At 36.1% G+C, this 18,973-nt stretch overlaps 1 protein-coding gene and 1 long non-coding RNA gene across 3 annotated transcripts in view; both read left to right on the plus strand.

The window, feature by feature from the left end:
• LOC143262203 (neural cell adhesion molecule 1-like) overlaps positions 1 to 18,973 on the plus strand; it is a 55,954-nt gene that overhangs the window by 3,907 nt on the left and 33,074 nt on the right. The gene's annotated exons all lie outside the window — the stretch shown is intronic.
• Positions 3,213 to 5,343, plus strand: LOC143262199 (uncharacterized). Its single transcript, XR_013036106.1, has 2 exons — positions 3,213 to 5,028; positions 5,125 to 5,343. It is a non-coding gene; the product is annotated as an uncharacterized LOC143262199 (long non-coding RNA).

The raw sequence follows: 18,973 nt of genomic DNA on the forward strand, positions 1-18,973 counted from the left end.
CCTGCCACACTTCACCTCGTGGCGGGGGAGACGGTTTGGCAGGCTCTCCTACCGAGCGACGCAGGTGTTCACCGGGCATGACTTCTTCGGTGTCTACCCGTGTCGCATCGGGCGGGAAGCGACGACGGCGTGCCACCATTGTGGCACGGAGGAGGACTCGACGCAGCACACGCTGGAAGAATGTTCCGCCTTTTCAGCGCTGCGCCGAATCCTAAAACGGGAAGTCGGTCACGACCTCGCACTCTCCAGCCTAGTTGGGGATATGCTGGAGAGCCCGAGGAAGCGGGCGGCAGCAATCTCTTTTTGCGAACATGTAATGTCGCGGAAGGAGGCTGCCGAGCGGGATCCCGCCCGACGGTCCCGGGGCCAGCATGTGCGCCCACGCCGAAAAGCCTCGAAGGTCCTCGGAGGAGGACCTCCCCTGTTGGGAGTGAGGGGTGACGAGTAGACTCAAGGAGACGAGGATGAAGTATAATCATCCAATATACTCGCCATCCCCCCGGCGGCCGCTATGATCAGGGCGGGGGCCCTGGTCATCTATCGCGCGGTCGCCGTGTCGGGGCGGCGCGGGGTGCGATCCCTCGCGCCGCCAAAGCAAATGGATTGAAGGGGGGAGAATTTGTCCCCCCCCCCCGGAACGCGAACGGCCACTCCTTACCATCTTGATGGTTGACCGGGTGAGGGGGAGCCGCGGTAGTGTTCTTCAAGAGTTCCCGTGGCTCCCCCAATTGAATCGCCAGAGATTGGATCAGCGTCCGTAGGTCGCCGTGGAGGTTTTAGTGGGTCAAACCCCACAATACCCCCGTGCCGCTCCCCCGGGCGAAGCGGGGGTGTCTGGCGAGCAGATTTCCTCCACGTTAAATAAAAAAAAAAGGAAGTTGTTACACATTGAGGTATAATGTAGTAGTTATTATCATTATCGACATTTAAATTTAGAAAGAGACTGTCTAGTACTTTGGTTATTATTTTTTGATTTTTATTATTTGTGTAAATGCTGATTATGTATGGATTGTTTCTGTTACTTAGATTGATTTTGGTTGTGTGTTCTAGGATTATTTTATTTTTTAATGATGGGTAGAGGTTATATGTTCATATTGAATATTTTTTCTAATTTGGATCGCGGTGCCTCCTCCTTGAATAGAGTCTTTAAAAATAGTTTTGCCTTTATGGTTAAGTTTGGTTTCTGAAATTAGTCGCAAGTATTGGAAAATTTCATTAGATCATATCTTCTACGGTTGGTGATCAGTGTATTGCTTTTGAAGACTATCCATTAAGGATTGTGTGTTAGAAGTGGGTGGGGTTGTGACATTATGAGATTGATCTTGTTTGAATTGTGTTTTACTTGAGTAGTGAGGTTTTGAATTTGTTGCATTAAAAGGTTGACTAATTCGGACATTGGTGGATTTTAATCTGCAGTCCTCTGATGGGCTGTTGCTGAGATTGATGATTGTCGGTCTCTGATTTTGTTTTGTTGCTTGGACGAACGAAAGTGAATCTGAAATTCTTCTAATGATGGTTGATATTTCTTCCTTTAATTTATTTGCTTTATTTGTTGTTCATTTTACTTAATTTATCAGCCAATTTAGGGAATGGGGCGGCAGCCTCTGTATAACGCTGGGTCTCCCGTGTTTGCACATGTCAGTGTAGACATGCTTGAATCTTTTGCATCTGGTGGGTGATTCTTGGCGCAATAAAGCCACCTAGATGGCATTTTGCACTTTATGCTGACGTGACCGAGCATTTGACCTATTTATTTTGTTTTATATGCAGGTGTTTGTAAAACAAACAAATATTTGAGGTATTTGTAAAACTTGTTAGATAGATAAATTTGGATTTGTCTATCTTATCGTAATAGTATTTAGAAACTTTAGAGATTTCTGCGTTAGTAAAAATTATATCTTGGATTTCTTTTAAGCTTTCCTTTTCGAAAAAATCTCCTCTTACTGTATTTTGAATTTTGTATGAGTACGGTGTTTATTGAATTATGTGTTATGGTCGTTGAGGTGTACACTGTACGGTGCTCCTTGTAAATTTTTAATATGTTTATCATATACCAGTGAATATTGTTTGAGTTGAGAAGATTAATGATCTCTTTAATGATGAGTTGCTAGGTGAAAGATTGGTTAATTTGAAGATGACCGGCTATTGGAGGATATTTTGGAGTTCTTCATCTTCTGCTAAGTTTTGAAGTTCTTCAAATTGATTAGTCAGTTGAATGAGAGTCGTCTATGAATCATTTGTGCGGGGCTACTTGGAGTTTTTTGCCATCTGCCGAAGTGTCTCTTTCTCTCCCTCTCCCCCCCTCTCTCCCTCCTCTCCCCCCCTCTCTCTTGTGTGTGTGTCTCCCCCCTCCCGTGTCTCTCCCCATGTTTCATTATTGTTATTTTCCTTCGTTACTCTTGTTATCGTTTTCTCGTTATTGTTATATCGTTGTTTCCTTGGTATAAGGACGTCACAAGAGTATTATAATATTCTTACTTATTGTTGTACGGTGCGAACGCAGCATCCAAGAATACAGCAAAGGGTTCAGGAGAACGTTATAGGACACGTCTGATAGAACAATCGGCACATTTTAGAGCCACACATACTAACTCAGGAAAATTCGTCGCTAATTATTATTGAATAGGTGATAGTGCAGTGGAAGTGAACGTTACAATAACCTATCCGGAGATATATTTCTGTTCGTCACCGTTGTATGCAGGTCAGCTGTGCAGTTCATCATACATTGTACGACGTTAAGTCGAGCTTAAGTCGAGCTAAGTCGAGGTTAAGGCGAGGCCAGTCGAGCTAATGAGTGGAACCGGGATTCGTCCACTCGTTGACTTGGCCGCTTTGCTCCAGCCGAGCTCGCCTCTCATTGGTCAGTGTTTTTCGTTAATAACTCGTTAACGATGCCTCGGAGAAATTTTTTCTAAAGCGCCTCTTCGTGAGGATCCCGATCTCCGTTTTGACGACTGCCAATTGGAGACCGAGATCCTCCATTCACCCGTTGACCCTGCGCATGACTGGATTCAGCGCAAGTTGTATCAACTCGGGATGACGTGCTGTTGTGACGGCGGCGACGTCGTGGCAAACGCGACGAAGAACGCCTCAACAGGGTGAGAGAGAGAGAGAGGGAGAAGAGGAGGAAGAGGGAGGGAGAGGGATGAAGAGGGAGAAGGAGTGAGAGAAAGGAACTCGGGTCGAACGAAATTACTTGTAAAGGCAGCGGCGTACATTGCTAAGCAGCGAATAGTTTTCTGTACATTTTCCATCAACTCTGGAATTTTAAGAAGAGGAACATCGAGAAAGAACACGACACTGTTTAGATACGAGGTCCTTGAAACTCAGCGCTGATAGCGCAACAGATGTGGCAGATGTGGCGATGTGGCGACGAAGGATAAGGGCTAGAACTGAAGCCACGTTTTCCTATAAGGAGTGTACGAGGAGGCCCGAGTTTTCTTTTCGCGGTTCCAGAGTCAGTCGTTGCAAATCATTCTTAGAGTAAAGAACTCCCTAGTGCGCCATAAAATAATATCTTTTATTACCTAATTATCAATTCTTAGTGACCAGTGTTATTATTAGTGGTATTAATAATCAGTGATATATAAATTGTGGCAATTAATATCGTCCTTTTTAATCGTTTTACATTCTAAATTACATATACATAGCTTTACTGATTAATATTTTGGCATCAACAGAAAAATGTACGTTATTAAATATTAGCAATGCTTGCATGTCTTGGAGGATCTTCGAGAAACAGAGTTGTCAACTAAACAAATTGGGAAAAAATATGGCGTTGGCACTAGAATAATCTAACGCCATTGTACAATCTAACGCTACAAAAATTAATACGTTTGTAGATAAAAATGAACGCGAACTTAAGCGACGAAAAATAGTAAAGCTACAATATGACGAAATAGATAAAGAATTATTATCATGGTTCGTACAAAGAAGAACACATGGTAATTGTATAACCGATGCTCTTATATTAGAAAATACGACGGAATTAAAAGAAAATTTTCCGTCATGTTCGCGATTTAAAGCGAGTCGTGGGTGGTTAACAAAGTTTAAAAGACGTCATGCTATACGCTTACTAAACATATACGGGGACAAAGCTAGGACAAAGCTTATCAGGATGCAGCAGATGCTTTTATGATTAATTTTAAATAAGTAATAGAGGAAGAAAATATAAGTTTGGAAAATGTTTACAATATAGACGAAAGTGGACTTGTATGGAAGGCTCTCCCGACGAAAAAGTGGCTCGGGAAGAAGAAAAAATTCTTAGTGGACATTAGGCGAAAAAAAGGTAGAATTACAATTGGCTTATGTGCAAATGTGTTAGGCACACATAAGGTTATGTCTATTGTAATTTATAAATATAAAAACCCAACAGCTTTGAAACATATACTTTCATTACCTGTAACTTTTAACCATCCGTAAAACAATATCAGGAGAAGAAACAAATATCGAAGGATACAAGAAGAGGAATATTTAAAAATTATATATTTACCATCCAATACAACATCTATTCTTCAATCGCTGGATCAAGGGATCATAGAAAAAACAGAATTTTCCGGCACAAACTTTTGCAACTTGTTTTAACATATGATCAAGGAATAAATGAATTTTATAGTGATTGCATATTACAAAACCTGTATTGTCACTTTATCGTATTCGTGGTTGGAAGTTACAGAAAGTAATATAAAAAATGCATAGAATAAACTGCTATATAATAATAATCCTGCTAACCCTCCAATTCAATCAAACACGGGAGAACTTGAACCTGATTGACCAGACATGATGAGTGCAATTACAGGAGAGCAATGCACCCGGCACATGCCATACAATTTTTATTAGGCTGTGAGGAGGAAGAAAGAAGGAACAACAACGAATAAACAGAAGAACTGCAAGATGAACCGCATGGCAACAATAAATTCCGTACAGTCTTCGAGGAATTGACATCTTGCAGTGAAAAAGAACCACCTTTCATACAACACATGGTGGAGGCTTCAAAATTATATTTGTTGAGCAAGGAAAATTAAATAAGTAAGTGCATACGTATCTATACAATGGTAAAAATTTGCAGCCAATTTGAATATGAATAATTTACAAATTAATTTTTTTTACATTGTTTGTTATTAGTAAATAGAGGAAAATCATCACCTTTGGTTACAATACCAAACAATTCCAAGAATGATATGCAACGAAACTATTTAATGTAGAATATAATTTTGCACTTATCTAATTATACAATTTTTATTAATATGTATAACAATGTATTTTACCTATATAATCACAGCGATAATAAAATAAAATTGAATTACATATTAAGTATTAAGTAAATAAATGTAGTAATCGAAATTATATCGTGTTTAATTTTAATTTAATCGGAAATATTGGTCCAAACTATATCATGTTTATTTTTTCTTCCGGAAATTCGAGTCAAAGGAACCGCGGCGCGTGCCGCTGCACACGTGTCTACCGACTCCGTCGTACTTTACCATCAGCATAGCGAAAAAATCAATAAATTACTGGGCCGTGGCAACAGCTAGATTTCGTCATTTAGGGAGAGATTAGTGTATACAGGGTGTTCCACAATTATTTTAAGAGGCGAAAATGAGGGGTAGCTGAGGTCATTTGAAGTAACTTTTTCCTTTGCGAAAATGCAATCAGCGGCTTTGTTTACGAGTTACTAACGAAAAACACTGGCCAATGAGAGGTGACGGTGCGAGAGAGAGAGAGAGAGAGAAAGAGAGAGAGAGAGAGTCCGCGAGAGAGTACGCAGCACGAGGCTTTGACAGATGGTCGGGACGGACTCGAGCCGCGATCGAAGTATTGAACAAATCAAGAAGCGAGAATTTTCCGGATTTTTTTTTACTACGTAACAGTGATATTTTTAAGAAAAACGCTGTTCACCTTTACTTTAGAACGTCTGAAGAATATTCACTAATTTTTCGGACTCGAAATAATATGTAGTTTAACCGTGACAGTCGTTTTAATTTTCTGGTGTGCATGACACCTCGTGTGTAACATATGAAATTTTTAAGCAAGGTGTACAGTGAAGATAAACAAAGTACGTAAATGATATTTTACGTTAATGATATTTTATTTAAATAATTCCGTGTCCGAACACACAGTTCAACGAATGATTCGCAAAGCTAATTTAATATATAATAATCGTGTTAAAGGACGTAAGGGATATGTTTGTTAGAGAAATATGAAGAATATTATCAATAAGAAACTCACCCATTTAGTTGTAAATCCACTTCATGTATCCGACGGCGACGAACAGAAGGATGTCTCCGGGCAGGCATTCAACGTTTACTTTCACCTCTTGCCACCTCTTACTAAACACATGGAAACACATGGACCAGACGGTTATAAATATTATTGATACGACCTGCGTACTGATATAGGATTGGTCATGAGCAGCAGTTTTGGCGGAGGAAGTTTAATGCGTTTAGCTATTCTGCAAAAACACCAGTATGAAAAATTTACACCACATTGAACGCAAATAAATACATAGATTTATTAGAAGATTGTTTAATTCCGTTTATAGAAGAAAACCGTGAATGAAAATATAATTTCTTAGCAAGATAACGCTACTGTACACAGTGCTAAAAAAATAATGGAATGGTTTTGGCAAAAAGATTTATCACTTATAACGTGGCCAGCACGTTTGCCCGACTTAAACCCCATAGAAAACGTATGGGGGATCTTATCAAGATTATATTAAATAATAAACAGTATAGTAACGTTAAAAAGTTGGAAATCGCTATAAGGCAAGAATGGGATAAAATTAATGTTACTACATAACAAAAGTTAGTTTGCAGTATAAAGAATATGGTATGCGAAGTAATAAAACGTAATGGTGGAAATATTAATTACTAATGTTATAATTATTGTTTTTTTTATAACAGTGTCTTTATATGTTTATTGCATTATATCTTGTATACCAAAACTATAGATGTTCTTTTGTGTTTATAATACTGGTTTTTTGTTTTTTATTGCCGTCTAAATTTTCAACTTAATTTTAATGTTAGTAACAGAGTACTAAGTTTTTATTATTGAAAAGATACTAATGCTCGTATGCAAGCTTCGTTCACTGTAGCCTCCACTTTGATTCGGAAGGTATGTACTCAGCATCCTCCTCGTTTTCCTCGTCTCCCTTGTCCAATAGGGATTATATTATGTTTACTATAATAGTAGTAAGTGTTTGTTTTACTCCAAGCGATGCTAGTATGGGCTCCGTTTCGCGAGTGCATGAGAACGTAACATAAATATACATAGAACAAGATAATAAAAAATACTTCTTATTTTTTTCATTTGTTTGGCGGAAATAATGTTTTTATAGTCATTGTAATGCACCACATTATAAATAAATTTTTTCTTCCATTCCATGCATTATATTGATTCGTTTATAATGACGCTGTGATAGTATTTATTTATTTATTAATGCTTTTCAGTTTCAGTCTCATTTAGATTTCTTGTAGATGAATGATACTGGAGAAGAGCTATCATTATCTTTAAAGTCGACAATATGATACATTGAAGAATATATACACATTTCGCTATTTGTTCCCTCATAAAATTATAGAATATATCTGTGACTGCAAAGAGAAAACTAGAGAATATAGGATTTACATATTTATTCGAAAAAAATCTAGGAAACAAATTCGATGAGCTCATAAATATAATGCAATTTAATCGAAATTAATACAAAGAATTAATGATTGTAACTTCAGACGAATAATTATTTCGAAAGTAAAAACATATGATATGAGGTGTTCTTGTTTGCAACAACAGATGTTTGGATGCATCGCTATCATAATTTATCGCAGCTGCAACATAAACGTCATTATATGGATACTTTCACCTGTTCAATGTGTTAGAAGGGCACATTGATTTCCCCTTGCGTGACACAGTTCACCATTCTTGAACGGTATATTCATGAGCATTTTTATGGCTAGCAATTGAGTACCACAGTCTTCAAACATTTTATTTTATATTGGTATCAGAGTATGTCACAATAAAAACATAATTAATACTTTCCTCGAGGAAAGGAATATATTAATTTCATATTACCATTAAAGAAATGTTTCTTATCGGGAAAGAATCGATGTGTCGTACTCTCTCAATAAATATCTCACTTTAATTTCCATTTCCTTTCACTATAATTAACAATTTTGAAATTTAATGTCTTTCTTATTATTTGTATATACATTGCAATACACATATATTTAAAGCATTTCTTGAGTCATACATTCTGAAAAATATATTAGAATAATTTGTATTACATCAAAACAATATACATGGAAGTTTATACATATAAAAATAACATGGAAGTATAAGGATGATGCTAAGAAATAAACGGTACGAGCGAACTTTACCAACTTTATGTGACATGCGTCACGAAGCGACTTCGACAACTGGTCACACCACGTGTTGCGCAAAAACCACGTGTGCTCCACGGTACGCGGCACACGATATGATGCGCATGAGTAACAATTAGTGTATAATGTCTCTGAGTGATATTCTTCTTTCTTGTCACTTGTGTATAACGGCAGACGTACGAGATATTTGTAATAAGTTCTGCTCAGAAATCAAAACACATTCTTCAAGTATCCAGAAGTACAATAAATAATAAGTACAAAACAACATAGTAATAAGAACGTTAAGCAGTACGGGAGGATACATACTTCGATGACAGAAAGTTTTTTTCATTTTATCAGTGCAAAAAGGTAAACAAATCTCGCTTGGAAAGTTCTAGCCGTGTTCATATTTTTCTTTTTATGAATTTCTACGTACAATATCGCCAAAGCTATTCAAGTATGCTCTTCAATGAAACGTACACATTCGATAGCCCATTGGATTTGTCGTATGTACTATTTTATAATATTAAAACAAACGTGGAGTTACAAATGAACCTTGGTCGTTGTTCCGTAATAATGCAAAAAAGTTTTCTGGTAAAAGAAGAAACTTTCCTTTCGCATTTATAATATTGGATTGGCAGGAAAGTAAATTCGGGGTATTTCAATGTGCTATAAAACTCAATTTTTTCTATACAAGAAGTGAACTTTAATCATTCAAATATTTTCCATTCTGTTCCATGACCTTTTGCCATCTTTCTGGTAAGGTTATAATTCCGCGCTGATAAAACTTCTGGTACCTATCAGTAAAAAAACTCAATGAAATGCGATTTGAGACTATCGTTATTATTTAAATTTTTACCATTTATAAAGTTTTGTAAACTTCGAAATAAATGATAATCCGATGGAGCAAGGTCGGGGCTATATGTAGGATGCGACATCACTACCCAACCAAGCTCTAATAATTTTATACGTGTTCCTAAAGATGTGTGATAATTCGCATTGTCGTAGTGGAACACGATTTCTTTGCGATTTCTCAATTCTGGCCATTTCACTTCGCCTGCTTCTTCCAATTTCACTAGTTGTTCTCAGTAAACATCTGAGTTGATCGTTTGGTTGCTTGGAAGCAGCCCAAAACTGGGGGACACACATAGGGAGAGACCGTAGTGTAAGGACTATTCTTTGTGCACATTATTAATGCATTTCGTTTTCTACCCTCGCCAACGGAAAAATCGCGACGGTCATTGTCTTATCGAAATTACATCTTCTGTCAATCATTTCACTATGAATTCAATAAAAAAAGGGGGCGTGCGACGATATAAAAACGCTGGAAAATCGATCGTACTGCAGTCACGACCCTGCCGTCGTGTTACGGTGATATTCGTAAACGGTTCCGACACCACGTTCCACAAAAGACTAATTCTGCTGATAGGTCTATGGCCTACCGCCAATCCGAGACTTCAGATTGTTCAGAAAGTATTCTTCTACCTCCTGATGCTAGTCAGCTCGCTTTCTGGGGTATCTCTAAATCAAATGAACCCTCGACATGAAAAAACTCTATGTATGTTCTGCTGTGTTTTCACGTCGTTGATTCGATAGTGACTTTAATGTCATACTTGTTTGTTAAATGTCTACGAAATAAAATATTAAAACTTTCAAATTTACGTTGATTGAAGAATGCAAGGACGTTTCAATTCTTTTGTGAACTTGAAAATGTGTCAGCAGAAGCTGTCAGTGACAGTGAACAACGTGCAACTAATTTCAATATTTTTCGAACGGGAAAGTGTTTAAACTATAGTTTTCGTTTTCTTGTTTTCTCAGTTTAGATTTCTTTCATCAGGAAACAACTTATCAGATCGTGTTAGAACCATCGAAGAACTGAATACTCATGCAAAGTTCAATTGAAAGTACAGAACGATGCTATCGTATTCTAGGTTTTGATTGTATTGTTCACATTTGCATTCTTTGGTTGAATTTCATTAATTTATTGAGTGACGTGTTTATATAGAACATTATGAATGAACCTTTTCTTCAATTTTTCGAAGTTCTTCTGTTTTATATTCTACATTTCTTGTTAGTATTTGAATTCTTTAATTTTGTATGTGCTATATGTATATTTGATAAGTTCATAATCAGAATAATCAGGCACGCTCTCCGTTCTTGTAGGGTTTATTGGGATATTGTTAACACTAGGTTTATGGAACCTGTGAAAATGACGGATCATTAATTTTTCAATTTACGATTATTCAAATTGAAAACTCGTTTGAACACTCGTTCAAAATTAAAATAAATGCCTTATTGTTACTTTTATAAACTAATATAAAACAGCTATGTTTAGTACTGCTTACTGAACGTATTGATTCTTCTATTGCGTTTCAATATTTGGATTTTGTGACATGTAAGTTTTTAACAATTCGTGCTAATTAATTGTGAGTGAATAAAAATGAAAAAATGCAATATTAACTATATCCTAATTAAGCACTATAAGTACTATATGTATAGCAGTGTGTACTGAAAGTGTATTTGATTCTGCAATTGTGGGCGGAATCACTTCTTTTTCGTTTTTACTTCTGTTTGAGTTGTAACTTGTAGGTAAGTTCGCTTGCATTGTATTCTATTTTACTTGAAACTGGGTGTTATTAGAACATTTAGCTTTATTTGGCATTTATGAAGAGAGTTCGTGTCGCATCTGCGAAATCGTTCAGCGTTACTTCTAGTATTGAGAAATGGGGAGATGATACTCTAATGAAACCTAAAAGATGCAAAGGGCAAGGGGAATGAGTAGGTCGTTTCACTTGAACCCTCCCACTTTTCAAATTCTGAGTCATTATTATTTAAGTTATTATTAAGTTACGCGATGCCAGAAAATATGATTAGGTGAAGCGGGCATCCGCTTCCCTCTAATTTATCTATTTATCTATCTTTTTTCTTTAATAGTTTTAATTCATTTGTAGCCACAATGTTGTATCTTGTTCTGATGTTTCTCTTACATGATCAAGGATATTATGCATTTTAGTTATTAAATCTTACTTCGCACATGAAAATAAATTCAGCACTTTGAAAATTATAAATTCGTTGTTAAGGGGGTATTGGGTATTCTAGTCTAGAGACTTCAAAAAATCAATTTTTTAATTTCATTTTATGAAAGTATATACTTTTGAAAATATTTCTAGTTGTGGATATTATTAAATTTGAGAAATTGATGAAGTTGTATCGCGTTTTTCCGTAGCGTTTGATGACGCACTGTTGCATGGTAATGCAAGTAGCAGGTATATTTCTCGCCGAATCTGCCAAAATTTCTTTGTTTTAGGGTTAGAATATTCCGAAAGGAGCCCCTTTGAGTCCCATGAAACAAGTACCAAAGCATTTGTCATGTTCAGTTCAGCACCGATCGCTAAGTCAAAAGCAGACTTCGAACGTACACATATTTGTATGAAATATTTTAAATGCGTTTGTTTCGGAACCACAATCTTTCCAGGTGGTTGCCATGATTCCTCAAGTTCTAGTTGACCGATTACGATCAAATTTGGAGGGTATCTTCAGCACATGTGTCTTTATCGTCCGTACCAAATTTTAAAAATCTAATGTTTTTAACTATTTGTTTTGGCAAGCTAAAGTTGAAAAAGCACAAAAAATCGATAAACTAATAATAAATAATCTTCTCAATGTTTTTATACATTTTTGATACCGACAATGGTCACGTTTATACTGAACATAATGGATGTTTGTTTGTCCATTTTAAAGAAGAATGGCCGAAATCGTAGCAACCATGAAGGCATGTTCAACTGAAGGAGCACTACTAAACTAGTTGTACCTTCGTTAATTTTAAATATTCTTTTATGAAAAAAATAGTGTATACTCTTTAAATATAGGCTAATACCATGCCATAAATCCCGACACAATAATTTCTTTATGATTCTCAAAAAAATCACAAATAACACCTAAAAAATTGACCTCTAGAATAGAATAGCCACTTAATTTTTAATCTACATATTAATTATTTATACTTAATTTAATCTTGCGTTCCTAAATTCATTGGTTTCAAATTACATCAATTATTTTGAATCCATATAAAATATCGGATTATAAACAGTTAACTCGTTGCACTACGATTTCCATTTTTCGTTTTACAAGGCAATTTTTGTTTCTTGTACGTTTTTACTTACCTCAATTCCTAGATTTTCATTACAGGAGAATCAACTTTTGTTTCGATTTTGAAGAAAAGTATAACACTCATATTTTGTAAGGGGTTAATCATGTAATTATAGAAAAATATGAGAAATGCTTACATGCTCCTAGTTGTCACTGCTTTTCTCGCCCGAACTTGGTTTCAGCGATACCCTGTGGCGTTTAGTGTACTCCTTAGCTATAGAAGTCAAAAATGCTTTTAGAATATTTGTTTGACTTACACCATTAAATTATGCTCCATGGTAAAAAAACAATGTATACAAAATTTCGGAGCGATTAGACAACAGACACCGGGCTTCATTGGAGTTGAATGTTTTAAAACATCTATTATATTTACGTTAACTTGAATATAAATGTGTTCTACTGTTTTAAAGGCTGTACTAAATGCTTTTGAATGATAATATAACGTTTTACATGTACATAATATTATCAAATCTTAATTTCTAATTATACATTATAACAAAGGTAACTGAAACATCTTATAACGATATATTACATATTCGTCAACACTTGTAATTCTCTAATACTTGCAAAATGAATTGTTTATTATATTAATTTTTCGTTAATAAGTTATTACATTCCGTGATAAGCTTCACGCCACGATCTGCGCTGTTATTAAGTACTTCTAAATTCTTTATTATCTATTTCTAACGCACCTTTATACGTTCCATCGCTTTCCCAATAGAAATTGTGACTTTGTGATGAGTTGAAATTTTTTATGCCAATATTAATATAATTCTTTATGTCTTTTAAAATAATCCTTTTACTAGAAATTTCCATGCGTTTAAAATTCAGATTTTGGATCATACGCCATAATTCATAGAATTCTTATTCAAAAAATGCTAATGTTGCATATTCTGGAATTAAATACCTCAAATGTCAACTTCATTATACTTGTACAGCTGGTGCAACGCAGATCAATACTTAGATTATAGAGTGTGTTAATTTATAGAGTGTCTAAAAATTATCGTCTTTCCGGGAAATAAAGAGTTTCACAGCTTTGTCAACGAATTAATAATGAAATACGGTGACCAATGAGAAGCGAGCGCGCGAACTGCAAGGTGGTCGAGGGTGCAAACAGCACATGATTTTAACAGAGGGGCGCGATGGATTAGGGCTGCATTTGAAGTAATGAACAAGTCACGGAGCATGAACTTTCCGAATTCTTTTTTTACTACATGACAGTGATATTTTTAGGAGAAAAACCCAAAAACCCAAAAGATTAGATATTGGCCTTACGAAGGATACATCGCGACATTAGCGCGACGAAAACTGCAGAGCGACTAAAAATCCCAACCATGCTCCTCGAAAACTCATTAAAGAATTTTACAACTTTTACCTGGCGAAAATGTGCATACCATCCAGCGAAATTCATCATGTTATAACATATTTCTACAACCCTACCTGTCAGCTTTCAATTCTCTAATAGTACTGATATGACTAGGGTCTATTCTTTCCCAGTGCATTTTTCAATAGCTGGGATTCCTAGCAGTTTTTCATTTCCGTCATACGTAATTATAACTGATAAGTTCTCAACAGATTCTTTACCAGTTAATCATAGTAGCAGCTTCTTATCCTAGTGAACAGTTATATTTTTCGGCAAATCTTGGAATGTTTCACACAATTTTGTTGACAGTGGTAGCATCGAATTGAAGACCGATTAACTACTAAATCATCTAAATTATATCTTAATGCTTCAGTAACAGCTACTCTACTAGTTGGGTCCCTCTTGACTTTTTTGATTGACTCGGTCCCGCTTCGTCAAAATAATCAGGCTCATCTATGATTCGATCTTCGTGTATAAATTCGGTGGAAAGATCTGTATCACTTCTATCGCGTTTCCACTCCATCGGCAGTGGAAATTTCAAGCGTTCCACCGATAACACGAGAGGAGGTGCGACGAAGCCAATTGCTTGATTGAAGAATACTGACGTTTGGCTTTTCGTACCGTTCAGCATCGACCCAGATCAAAATCAAATCATTACTACGTGGTCACTGGTTATCCTTAATAACTCGTAAACAAAGCTGCGGATTGCATTTTCGCTAAGAACAAAGTTACTTCAAATGATTTCCGGATTGCGAGATAATTTTAAGACAGCCTGAATATTCGACTTCGCCTGCTGAAATTGCCACTGTCGGCTGCTTTTTGCTCTTTCATGTCACGGCTCCACCGCCTAGTAGGGAAGCAATCGGCTGTACGATTTTTGATCTTCGCTTTCATTTGCTTAATCTGCGTCCTCGAAACCTGTAATCTGAATACCGGATTTTCTGTATGCTAGACAATGGTATTTAGTTCTTTTTAAATATCGCAATATACTTTTCATTGCGTGGTAGTGCTCTTCATTATGGCTATTCTTAAATCTGCTGAGATAACTTACAATATGAGCAATATCTAGACGTGTACATAAGGTCAAATAATTTCATTAATTCCTGGTTAGGACGATCACCTATTATGGTTGTCTTATCTAATTTCGCTTCCACCGTATTTTAGTTGGTTCGCAATTTTCCATACTAAATTTAATCTTATCTCACCTAGATTTTTAATCGGCATTTGTGGCGTTAATTTGGTTTTTTAATTTGATTTTGTCTTGTTCATTATCATTATTAGTTTTAAATTATTTACAGTTTTATAATCTACACACGAAGTATTCGCGCTTTCCTCGAATTCTAATTTTATTAAGATATTACGAATTCTGATATACTAGACTCGTGCAAATTGTTCTAATCCATACATCGCACGTTTTAATATACAGATCTTATTTTTGTCAGTGATAAAACCATCATGCATATACAGGGTGACCCACTTAAATCAAATCAATATGTTGATAATAGTAATAGCATGGAGGATATATGCGGGGTTTCACAAACTAAACACATATTTGCATGTACGTTATTTACATAAAATGGTCAGTCTTAGTTTCTCTCTTTCACGAGGCTACAATCGACACGAGCCTCTTATTCTTCTCTCTCTCTCTCTCTATTCTCCTTCAGATGAATCGATGTTCGATTCGGCAATGGAGTTTTCTTTTTTCTTGGAACGCTACCGTTATACAAGGTTAACTTTATTTTCGTTAAATAGAATCATTGGTTTAGCAGATATTTTAATTTTATCAACAGTGATACCACTCACGTATCTAAAGTTAGTGTTCAAAAATATGAGCTTCAGCCTGAATGCAAAGATTTACTTGGTCTCTAAAAGATACTAAAATTAGAATATTTTCTGAACCAATGATTTTTCGCAATGAATGTCTTAGTATTTTTTATGAAGGGAATGACAACCTGTATAGAATAGTTCATCAGAAAATATATGATTCCATTAAAAAAAATAAAGTTCACACGTTCATCTAGAAAAATCTTATCATAGCAGATTACGTACCACCTAAAACCATTCAACGTTTGTTTGAAATATTTTTTAATATCATCAACAGTTTCGAAGATATTTGATTGAGTCGATTTAAATGACTCGCCCTGTAGACTTCCTCTCTCAATTTTTCATTGAGGAAAGCTGTCGATATGTCCCAATGTTCTAACTCATGCCTTGTTGCAATTGAAGCAAGAATAGCGTCCTAATAGCGGAATATCTATTAACGGGTGAAAACGTTTCATTAAAATCCGCGCTAAAGAACTGTGAATACCCCTTTACCACAAGACAAAGCATTTCCGTCTTTATTTGTTTTTCATTTAAAAACTCACACAGACTTTATCGGTTTTCGTCCTTCTGGTACCCGTACCTCATTTTTCTTGAGTGCTTCGAACGCTCCCTGTACTGACGTTGAATCCGAATTCGTCGTGAGAAACTCTTGATGCCTAATCATACTCAAAAATGTTCTTGTTTTCCATTCTTTTTCCCGGTATCTCCTGACTAGTTGGACAGTTGGATGATCATCCGTCTTCAGTGTCTTTGTTGGAGGTTAAAGTTGTATCGTGGTATGTTATTGAGAATACATCTACTTCCGCCTCGATGTTTTCATCTTGATCTGTTCGATCGTTCAAAATTAATTCTGTAGCTGCCGTCTTTCTTGTCTGGACTTGTTTTCTCTGCTGGGAATTCGTCTGGGAATTGTTTCGCCCTCTTATCGAATTTTATCTTTTGTTGTTTTCAAATGTGCATACAGACTTTGCAACCAGAAAATGCGTAAATGCAGTAGGTTTACTTTTTCATTGGTCCATATTTCGTATGGCGTTTTACCTTTAAAGGCTTTTGAAGGTGAACGGTTTTTTAAATACGCAGCTGTTCTCACTGCTTCTTCTCAATACTTTTTATTGAAACCCGAATCTTTTTTGTAACATACATGTTGCTTTCTCTATTATAGTGAGGTTAGCACGTTCAGCTATTCCATTCTGCTAAGGAGTGTGCGGAATAGTTGTATGGTGATGGATACCTTTAGTTTTTAAAAAGTCCTCCATTTATTTGTTTACGAGTTCTGTGCCATTGTCTATCCTAAATATCTTAATGCCTTTGTCTTGCTCATTTGTTAACCAAGCAGTTATTTTTGAAAGTAACAGAATGTCACACACGAAAAATCGTCAACTAGAATGTATACGTATCGTGCTCTAAACCAGTTTAATTATGGGAATGGACTACAAAGATCGGCGCGTAGAATTCATAAAAAATCATCTCCTCTCTTCCGATCTTCACTATTGAACGGGAATTTAGTCTATTTTCCATTGATGCAGGCTATATGTATATGGTTTCTTACTGGACTCATTTTATTCGATCCCGATTGCCATGCCTTTCCTTAACAAAGTCATACTACAATTATTTAGGTGGCCAAGTCTTTCATGTCAAAGCTTTGAGTTGGTTGGTTCCTTACGACATTATATACAATGCGTAGTAACGGTTCTATGTCTAATTGATATAATCCGTTTACGTCAGTTCCTGTCACCAATACTTCTCCCTTCGTTTTGGAATCGGATTTTTTGTAAAACATTGGTATTAGATTTGTTTTTAGACTAACCTTTGGCTTTTATATCTACGTTTCCGCTCTCCGCAGTGCGAATAATTTTACTATCTGCAATCGTGACAGCTCCTGCTGTGTAATCTCCCGAGTCGATGTACCATTCATTTTTTGTTACATTCGCCATTAAAGCAGTTAATAAGCCCCAGTTATGATTCATTCGACCCTTTGAAGATTTTGAATTTCTGGCTGTAAATTTCTACAATTTGTCTTCGTATGGCCTATTTCTCCACAACCATAACATTTTATAACTTTCATCTGAAATTGAAATCTCTTTTTATTCTAATGTTCCTGTTGCTGCTTTATTGTAAATTCTCCACTACAAATTATTTCCAAGTAGGGCTTTCATATCTTCCTGTAATAGTTTACTTTTCACATGTTCCGTTGTGACTTGTACTTGTAGACCATCGGGAGCCATCACTATCGTTTCATATTTCGATGGTAAAACAGCTGAAAGTATAACAACGAGTAACTTGTGTTCTATTCGACTACCGATATTTGCAAGCTTTTGAAACAAATTGAGAACCTTTGACACATATTGGTTCATATTTTCGTAGTTCGCATAATCTGGTTTAAATATTGCTCTCATTAAAATTAAAATATGTGACGAGCTCCTGTTCTCGTAGGCTTTAGATAATCTTTCCTACGCGATTTTGGCCTTTGTTACGTCTTTGACGTGTACACGTCGTAAACTATTGCAGAAAGATATGAAAGCCCTACTTGGGCTTAGCGTACATAGTCCTTTAGCGAGGATTGTAAATAAATCAGGATGTGTGTGTGTGTGTGTGTGTGTTTTGCCTTTACTGATAGTATTTATTCTTGTCTATGAGCGTGCGCGGGCGTGGCTAGCGGAGTGTGGAGATGTGCAGAGTTTTTGGGACTGGCCGGACCGACTGGGGTATCTGACTCAACTTGAGTGACTGAACTAACTGACGGTGCGGAGTTGCTTTTTGCCTTTTTATAGTGATTGCGAGGACAGTCATACGAAGGGAAAAGATGAAATTCTCTTGGAAGGGGAAGATAGGAAATGTCTGTGCGAGTCGAGATGCGCGAAAGTTCGGATAATTGTTTTATTGGGAGTGTATTTGAGGGAGTTTTTTTTAGGATTAGGGAAGGACAGGAGTTCTGCTGCACATTTGGTATTTATTAGAGCTGTCGTAAAGGAAAAGTTTAGGAAAGAAGATTAGGAAGGCAGATGTTTGAATTTGCTAGCGGCCGCTAGTCCCTTGTGTGAACTTGATATATATATATATATATATATATATATATATATATATATATATATATATATATATATATATATATCCCATTGGTCTAACCCAATAAGCGTCATTGTCATTATATGCTTCCTAGTGGAATAATTCGTAGTATGAATCCGTACATAGTCTCTTGTGTGATCTTGATCGGATAGCCATTGTATTACGTAATGCAATATTTAGTTTATTCGTGCAATTATGATAGTTTTCTCTTAATATA

This window comes from Megalopta genalis, unplaced genomic scaffold (genome assembly GCF_051020955.1).
Source record: "Megalopta genalis isolate 19385.01 unplaced genomic scaffold, iyMegGena1_principal scaffold0095, whole genome shotgun sequence".
Lineage (NCBI taxonomy): Eukaryota > Metazoa > Arthropoda > Insecta > Hymenoptera > Halictidae > Megalopta > Megalopta genalis.